Raw genomic sequence first — 9,594 nt, 5'->3', positions numbered from 1 at the left:
ATCCAGATGCAGGAGGTACAGAGATACACCAACAAAATCAACCCAAGGAGGTCTACACCAAGATACATAGTGATTAAAATGACAAAGAGTAGTGATAAAGGCAGAATTTTTAAAGCAGCAAGAGAAAAGAAAAGAGTTACATACAAAGGAAACCCCATAAAGGTATTAACATATTTTTCAGCAGAAATTTTACAGGCCAGAAAAGGAGTGGCATGGTATATTCAAAGTGCTGAAAGGGAAAAAAAAAATGCAGTCAAGAATACTCTATCCAGCAAGGCTATCATTCAGAATACAAGAAGAAATAAAGAATTTCTCAGACAAAATTTAGAGGAGTTTATGACCATTAAACAAGCCCTACAAAAAATATTAAAGGGAACTCAGTGGAAAGGAAAGAACATAAGTAAGAGTAAGAAAAGTAGGAAGCACAAAAGCAGTAAAAATAAGTATATCTGTAAAAACCAGCCAAGGGATTCACAAAATAAAGGGATGTAGTGTATGACACCATATACCTAAAACATGGAAAGGAGAGGAGTAAGAATGGGTTCAAACTTAAGCGACCATCAACTTAATACAGACTGCTATATGCAGAAGATGTTATACACCAATTTTTTTAAAGTTTTTTTAAAAAATATTTTATTTATTTATTTGACAGAGAGAGAGACAGTGAGAGAGGGAACACAAGCAGGGGGAGTGGGAGAGGGAGAAGCAGGCTTCCCGCCGAGCAGGGAGCCCGATGCAGGACCCTGGGATCATGACCTGAGCTGAAGGCAGCCGCTAACGACTGAGCCACCCAGGCACCCCTACACCAATTTAATGGTAACCACAAACCAGAAATTAGTAATAGATAAGTAAAAAATAAAGAGAAAGGAATCCAAGTAAGTCACTAAAGAAAGCCAACTTATTGTGGGAGAAAAGGGCAAGGGAACAAAGGAATAGAGAAGTAACAAAACAAGTAACAAAATGGCAATAAATACATATCTATCAATAATTACTTTGAATGTAAATGGACTACACTAATCAAAAGACATAGGGTGATGGAATGGATGAAAAGGCAAAACCCATGTCTATACTGTCTAAAAGAGATTCATTTCAGTCCTAAAAACACATGCAGATTGAAAGTGAGGGGTGGAGAAACATTATCATGCAGCGTACGTCAAAAGAAAGCCAGGGTAGCAATACTTACATCAGACAAAATAGACTTTAAAACAAAGACTGTAAAAAGTGACAAAGAAGAACAGTATATAATCATAAAGGGAACAATCCAACAAGAAGATATAATAATTGTAAATACTTATACACCAACATGGAAGCAGCCAAATACATAAAACAGTTAATAACAAACATAAAGGAACTAATTAATAGTAATACAAGAATAGTAGTGGACTTTAACACCTCAATTACATGAATTGATAGATCATTCAGACAGAAAATCAACAAAGAGTGGCTTTGAATGATACATTGGGTCAGATGGATTTAACAGATATATACAGAACATTTCATAATAATTGCTTTTCCATCTTTGCACTTTCGATCTGCACGTGTCTTTAGGCCCTGGGATCATGACCTGAGCCGAAGGCAGATGCTTAACCAACTGAGCCACCTATGCAACCCTGTTTTATGCAATACTCTTTTAAACAACTCAAGCAGTTGAGTCCCATAGCCCTTAACTTGGCCATTTTAGGTACAGCACAGATGGTCTCTGTGAATCGCATAGATGGGAATATATGGAATGAGACCACCAATTATAAGCAATTTTCAGCTAAAGCTTTCTTTAAGCCAATCAACCTTTTGTTGGGCTTTTGGTTCAGGGAATTGCTAACTAAACCCATGAGATTCAATTACACTCCTGTGCTCTTCCAGCTTTTCTGTCTCTTCTTTGGCCAAATATGTCAACAGAAAGTTAGCTTCTGTTCCAATGTAGAAGCTGGTGTATAATGATTTCTATGTTTTCCTTGATAACTTATGTTGGAATATCCTCCACAACTCTGAACTTATTGAACTCTTCCAGTGTATGAAGGTCATTTCTTTTCTTCTTCTTTTTTTTTCTTTTTACCTCAGGTCTGGAAGAGACTTTGTAGGCAGGAATGGTGCTTCTCCCACTTGGTTGCTCAAGGGAAAAATAAATTTCATGAAATAGTCCCACCACAAGTGTACCTAAGAAATGTTTAGATTCCTAGCTAATCAGTTCCCCAAAGAGCTGACAGAAAAAAAATTTTTTAAAGAAAGATTTTATTTATTTTAGAGAGAGAGTGTGTGTGAGCAGGGAGGGGGCAGAAGCAGAGGCAGAGAGAGAATCTCAAGCAGACTCCACGCTGAGCATGGATCCCAATGGGGGGCTGGATCTCATGAACCTGAGATCATGACCTGAGCCAAAATCAAGAGTTGGATGCTCAACCGACTGAGTCACCTAGGTGTCCCTAGAAAAACTTGATTCCAGAAGAGAAAATCCTGAGTACATAACTTTACCTCAAAGTTGAGGGAAATTTGAGAACTGGGTGAAAGTTAGCACTTGGCTTTTGAAAGATAGTTTGTTTTTCTCCTGTCTCGCCTGTGCTTACCAAGTCACACTATTATAGAAAGCTTTATGTAGCTCTCTTTATATCCAGAAAAGTCATCATCAGGAGGTAACAGTCTCTGTTGAGAAGATGTCTCCAAATGTCAAGTCATTGGAAACACTTTTGCCGACTCAAACATTGCCTTTCTTTTGGTACAGGTGACAGAATTTGTGCTGTACACTGGTATTTTCATTCTCATTCATATTGATGTTTAAATTGAGCCTTCTTAAACAGTCTTGTACTACAGACTGTTCTCTTTGAGCAGACTACTGAAACCTTGAATGAGTAGAAATAGCTTGTTTGATATCTGCATATTATTCTGTTTTTCTTTTCAACATTGTTTTTGGATGTTTGGGCCCCTTGAGATTCCTTGTGAATTTTGGGATGGGTTTTTCAATTTCTGCAAAAAATGTCTTTGGGATTTTCAAAGGGACAATATTGAACCAGTAGAAAGCTTTGGATGTATTGTCATCTTAACAATATTAAATCTTTCAATCCATGTACATGGGATGTTTACATTTATTTGTCTTTATTTTCTTGCATTTTATTCTTTGTGGAGACAAGATGAAGAGGTAGTTCACAACCAACACTGTAACAGCTAGTACATGGCTACAGTACAAATACATTTCAATACAATGCAAATACCTCGTAGGCCAGCTCCAGGAGGCACTGTAGAGGGGGTAGTGGTTTTCCTAACGATTGCATTTCCAAATGTCCCTCTCCAGTTTATTGGCCTATGGAATAGTGCATAGGTGCTCTTTCCTGAATCCAGCTGAGCTGCCTAGATTCTTGGTTCAGCCTTGCCAACATCAGACATGGATATGTCTGTCAAATCAGGTGCAAAAATGTGTTTTCTGAACAGGTACTATGGAATTGGGATAATGTTGCTTCTGCAGTTGTCTGTAAATTGAGAATTAGCTCAAGTGAAAATACACCTTTTGCTTAATGGAAAGGATAAGGAGTGACCCATTGCAATCTACCTGCCAGTGACAAGCAGGGTCAATACTTTTAGGAACAGTAGGATACCTGGGCAAGAGTAATTTGTAGCTAACTTCACACTCATGAGTTTCTTGAAGGTATTCTTATGCTGTATTAGCCTGGGCCCATACAAGGGCAATAACCTTTTTTTTTTTTATGTCCATTTTAGGCACACACTCATTTATTTGTTTTCAGAGTGTTTGATGTGTCAGAGATGCCACAGGTTTTGTATGTACACCAACGGCATTGTTCAATGTCAATGTATACTAGAGATTTGGTGAGTATCCACATAGGAAATTAGTTTTTCAATTCTATCAGAAATATCAGAAGATTGAATGTACAGGAATTTGACCAGTTCAATGCTGGTCACATTTCTCCAATCATTAGAATGCCAGATAAGTCAGCTAAACTATTAGGCACAGACAAGTAATAGAGGTCTATAAGGATCAGGCCTGATGTTAACTATAGAGTCCAGGTAAATTCCATGAGTACTGTCTTAGTTCTCCCCTTTTGATTAGGCTCCTACAGTCTCCTCTAAGATAATATGCCAAGAGGTTGGGTTTAGTATATCTGCCATTCTTAGCTGTTTAGAAGTGAGGTCATGATGGAACCATCCATAAATTATGTAGCAACTCTGAGATCAGAGAAGAGTGCCTCATAAGAGATAAGGTTCCAGGATCATGAAATGATGAGAGGTGAGAGATGAACCTCATTTGTCATTACAACGGCACTCTTATTTCCCATCTAACTTTATGTTTTTTTCAGGTTTGGCACAACTCTATTCCAGTTAGGTATTTTGGGTTGCAGAAGGACTTGGTGAAATTTGTGATGCATTCTGTTTCAACTAAAGTGAAATAAATACCTAGCAATAGACATTCAAACTGAGTATACACTATGGCAGAGTTAGGGAAGCTATACTTTATACCCTATCAAAGACCTGCTAAAAATCATGCCACCACACCACTGAAGAATGACACACGGACAGTCATATCTTGATCTGGTTGCTAAGAGTCCAAAGGATTGGAGACAATAATAAAGCACTTATTGTAAGAAGAATTCTAAAGATGTCCCTCCAAAATTTCCTGTCCCCTAATTATTCAATCAAACATTAATCTAGGTATTCCTGCAAAGGGACTTTGCAGATGTAATTAAGGTTGCTAATCAGTGTATATTAAAATAGAGAAATTATCCTGGGCACATTTTGTAATTCTAAGATAATCAGTAAAAGAAAAATTTAAAAACTACGTAGTTGTCATGCCAATAAAGAAAGAAAATGGATTAAGAAAGAATGATCAGGCGCGGGACAAAGGGAAACGAAGCCGGAGCTGTGGGTGCTTTTTCTGCCTGCGGTGTCTCAGATTCAGTCTTAAGGAACTGAGAATTTAATCTTCCAAAATGTCAAAAAGACCATCTTATGCCCCACCTCCCACCCCAGCTCCTGCAACACAAATGCCCAGCACACCAGGGTTTGTGGGATACAATCCATACAGTCATCTTGCCTACAACAACTACAGGTTGGGAGGGAACCCGGGCACCAACAGCTGGGTCTCGGCATCCTCTGGTACTACGATTTCAAAACCCCCAAAGCCACCAGATAAACCACTGATGCCCTCCATGAGGTACAGCAGAAAGGTCCGGGGCCAAGTAAAACCTTCCAACCCTGACCTAAAGTTGTGGGAGATTGGCAAGATTATTGGTGGCATGTGGCAAGATCTCACTGATGAAGAAAAACAAGAATATTTAAATGAATACGAAGCAGAAAAGATAGAATACAATGACTCTATGAAGGCCTATCATAATTCCCCCGCATACCTTGCTTACGTAAATGCAAAAAGTCGTGCAGAAGCTGCTTTAGGGGAAGAAAGTCGACAGAGACAGTCTCGCATGGAGAAAGGAGAACCGTACATGAGCATTCAGCCTGCTGAAGATCCAGACGATTATGATGATGGCTTCTCCATGAAGCATACAGCCACCGCCCGTTTCCAGAAAAACCACCGCTTCATCAGTGAAATCCTTAGTGAGAGTGTGGTGCCAGACGTCTGGTCATTTGTCACAACAGCTGGAGTGCAGGTCCTCAAACGACAGGTCCAGTCCTTATGGTTCATCAGTGAAAACTAGAAGCCCGAACTTCTTCAAACAGACGAGCGACACCAGGAAAAGAAGAGGAAGCTCCTGGAAAGCACAGATTCATTTAACAATGAACTTAAAAGGTTGTGCGGTTTGAAAGTAGAAGTGGATATGGAAAAAATTGCTGCTGAAATTGCACAGGCAGAGGAACAGACTCGAAAAAGGCAGGAGGAAAGAGAGAAAGAAGCAGCAGAGCAAGCTGAACGCAGTTCCTGAGGAAGAGCAAGCTGCTAGGAAGACCAAGGAGAAGAAGGACGATGAGAGCATCCTGATGGAGACAGAGGAGACACACCTTGAAGAAGCGATGGAAAGCCAACAGAATGGTGAAGAAGGCACATCTACTCCTGAGGACAAGAAGAGCGGGCAGGAGGGGGTGGACAGTATGGCTGAGGAAGGGACCAGTGACAGTAACACCGGCTCAGAGAGCAACAGGGCCACAGTGGAGGAGCCGCCCACAGACCCCACACCAGAAGACGAGAAGAAAGAATAAATGTTGCCTTGTTTTATGTGTTCTAAATACCTTTGTAAATGAAAAAAAAAAAAAGTTTTTTGAGTTTAAAAAAAAAAAAAAGAAAGCATGATCAATCCAAAGGATGGCAAGAAAGGAGAAAAACTGGCATAAACGGGACAAGGCAAGCAGAAAGTCAATAGGAAGATGATATATTACAACCCAACTATACCAATAATTTCAAGTTGATTAAATGGCCCCCTTAAAATACAGAGATTATTAATATAATTGGAAATAAATATAAACTGAATTATGTAATTAGTCTTTGAAATTAGTTGGAATATTTTAAGACCTAGGACATGATCATTTTGTTAATGTTTCATGAGTGGTTGGGAAGAATGTGTGTTCTCTATAGTTGATTTAGAATTGTATGAATGTTTAATAGGTCAGACTTGTTTGAGTCATTCAATTATCTTATATTTTTATTAAATTTTGTCTGAATTTTGACCTGTCAATAATTATAAAAGGTGTGTTCACAATTTCCAACTCTGATGATGCTTTTGCCAATTTTCCCCTATATTTCTACAATTTTTGTTGATATATTTTTAGTATTCTTAGTTATATAAGTACATGTTTAGAATCAAATTGAGAAAATTCTTATTTTGACATCTCCCCTCTTCATGCCTTCCATAATATTAATGATGTCAAATATTGTTAAATTAAAATTTAGTTCTAGGTTATTAGAAATACACATTATCATTGTTTCATTTGGTCAAATTTTCTTACATTTAAAAAAACTTTTCCAAGATATTTGATTACTATTACTTCCAATGTCGTTTAACAGCATCTCCTATTTCCCTTATCATTTGGTTGCTTCTGTGAAATACCTTTCCAATATGGATCCTTATGTCAAACCTTCTTTGAACTTCTATACTTAAGAAAAACTTTTATGGATAGCCACATGCATAAGAATGAAACTGGACCTCTTTCTTACACATACACAAAAATAAACTCAAATGGATGAAAGACCTAAATGGAGATAAATATCCAACAAAATCCTACAGGAGACTGCAGGCAGCAACCTCTTTGACCTTGGCCACAGCAACTTCTTGCTAGACACATCTTCAAAGGCAAGGGAAACACAAGCAAAAATGAACTATTGGGACTTCATCAAGATAAAAAGCTTCTTGCACAGCCAAGGAAACAGTCGGCAAAACTAAAAGGCAACCTACGGAATGGGAGAAGATATTTGCAAATGTCTTATCAGAAAAGCTAGTATCCAAAATCTATAAAGAACTCATCAAACTCAACACCCAAAAAACCAAAAAATCCTTTTAGGAAATGGGCAGAAGACATGAACAGACATTTCTCCAAAGAAGACATACAAATGGCACATGAAAAAATGCTCCACATCACTAGTCATCAGGGAAATACAAATCAAAACCACAATGAAATACCACCTCAAACCTGTCAGAATGGCTGAAATTAACAACTCAGGAAACAACAGCTGTTGGCGAGGATGCAGAGAAAGGGAAACCCTCCTACACTGCTGGTGGGAATGTAAACTGGTGCACTCTGGAAGACAGTATGGAGGTTCCTCAAAAAGTGAAAAATAGAGCTACCCTACGACCCAGCAATTGCACTACTTGGTATTTATCCAAAAGATACAAACATAGTGATTTGAAGGGGCACCTACACCCTAATGTTTCTAGCAGCAATGTCTGCAACAGCCAAAACATGGAAAGAGCCCAGATGTCCACTGACAGATGAATGGATAAAAAAGATGTGAAATATATATATATATATATACACACACACATACACATATATATTCCACTATATATAGTGGACCTGAGCAAATCTGAAATTGAAAATGACAGTGAATAGAAAATTCTGAAATCTACAAGAGATCACCTATCAAGGAACAAGAGCCAGATGGACAGCAAGAGCCATATTGGATGCATGAAATCAGTGGGTTATTAAAGTGTTGACTGAAAAGAACTTCGAAATATTATTCAAATATCAGGACATGATTAATTTTTTTAATTTTTTATTTAAATTCAATTTAATTAACATATAGTGTATTATTAGTTTTATTAATCGGCCATCAAAAAGAATGAAATCTTGCCATTTGCAACAATGTGGGTGGAACTAGAGACTATTAGGCAAAGCAAAATAAGTTAGTCAGGGGGACAAATACCATATGATTTTGCTCAGATATGGAATTTAAGAAACAAAACATGAACATAAGGGAAGGGAAGGGAAAACAAGATGAAAACAGAGAGGGAGAAAAACCGTAAGAGACTCTTAAGTATAGGAAACAAACTCAGGGTTGCTGGAGGGGAGGTGGGTGAGGGGATGGGGTCACTGGGTGATGGACATTTAGGAGGGCACTTGATGGAACGAGCACTGGGTGTTATATGCAACTGATGAATCACTAAATTCTACCTCTAAAACTAATAATACACTATATGTTAATTAAATTGAATTTAAATAAAAAATTAAAAAAATTAATCATGTCCTGATATTTGAATAATATTTCGAAGTTCTTTTCAGTCAACACTTTAATAACCCACTGATTTCATGCATCCAATATGGCTCTTGCTGTCCATCTGGCTCTTGTTCCTTGATAGGTGATCTCTTGTAGATTTCAGAATTTTCTATTCACTGTCATTTTCAATTTCAGATTTGCTTTTCCTTTAATGCCCCGTTTTTAACATATGGTCCTTTCTAAGGTCATTTTCTTATTTTTTAAGTCAAGAGAAACTTTCCTATTATCCCTTTAAATATTTCCTTCTATTTTAATTTTTCTCTCCTTCTGGAAATGCTCTTATCTGGATAATGACAGTTCTATTCTTCTATCTCAATTTTATTATTTTATTTTCTCCTTTTTATTCTTTCCTGGGAGAGTTTGTCAAGCTGATATTACAAGTTGCTAATTCATTAAGTAGTATATAACCATCCTGCTCTTTTCCCATCTATTATGACTTATTTCTTGTTCACTTGGTTTTTTTTAAAGATTATTTGTTACTGTTATATTCTGCAAATAACTTCCTTTAGTTTTTGGGATAGCCAAACAATTTCAAAGTGAATTTATAAACATGCTTTTGACATATATTAAAGCAAAATTATAGTTAATATGGGGTGTGGCTGTATTTTAATGTTTTTAACTATCATGTGGGCTAGGATCTGTGAAAAAGAATGCCCGTAGACTCCAAAAATCAAACTGTTGCTGCTCCTCATAAAGGCAGAATGCAGTTAGGTCTAATTAAAGTAGTAAAAACTAGGGGCTGCAGGAAAACTAGTGCGTCAGTAATAATTTGGGTTATTAAAGATGATTGTTAGGAAGAGTCTGTATTTGACAAGGGATTGTACTGGGGTCTTCTGCATTCAACAGCTGTCCCATAATGGTTTATTGAACCAACTTAAATTTATAAAAGTCACAGTGTTTGCCACAGTTTTTTATTTTATTTTTTCAAATATAAG

General features: G+C 37.4%; 1 pseudogene; it reads left to right on the top strand.

Moving 5' to 3' along the window:
• Window positions 1-4,834: 4,834 nt before the first annotated feature.
• LOC118552481 (SWI/SNF-related matrix-associated actin-dependent regulator of chromatin subfamily E member 1 pseudogene) lies at window positions 4,835-6,324 on the top strand (annotated as a pseudogene).
• The last annotated feature ends 3,270 nt before the right edge of the window (window positions 6,325-9,594 follow it).

This window comes from Halichoerus grypus, chromosome 3 (assembly GCF_964656455.1).
Source record: "Halichoerus grypus chromosome 3, mHalGry1.hap1.1, whole genome shotgun sequence".
Lineage (NCBI taxonomy): Eukaryota > Metazoa > Chordata > Mammalia > Carnivora > Phocidae > Halichoerus > Halichoerus grypus.
The sequence above is the reverse complement of the archived record's forward strand: the minus strand, read 5'-3'. Positions and strand labels throughout refer to the sequence as shown.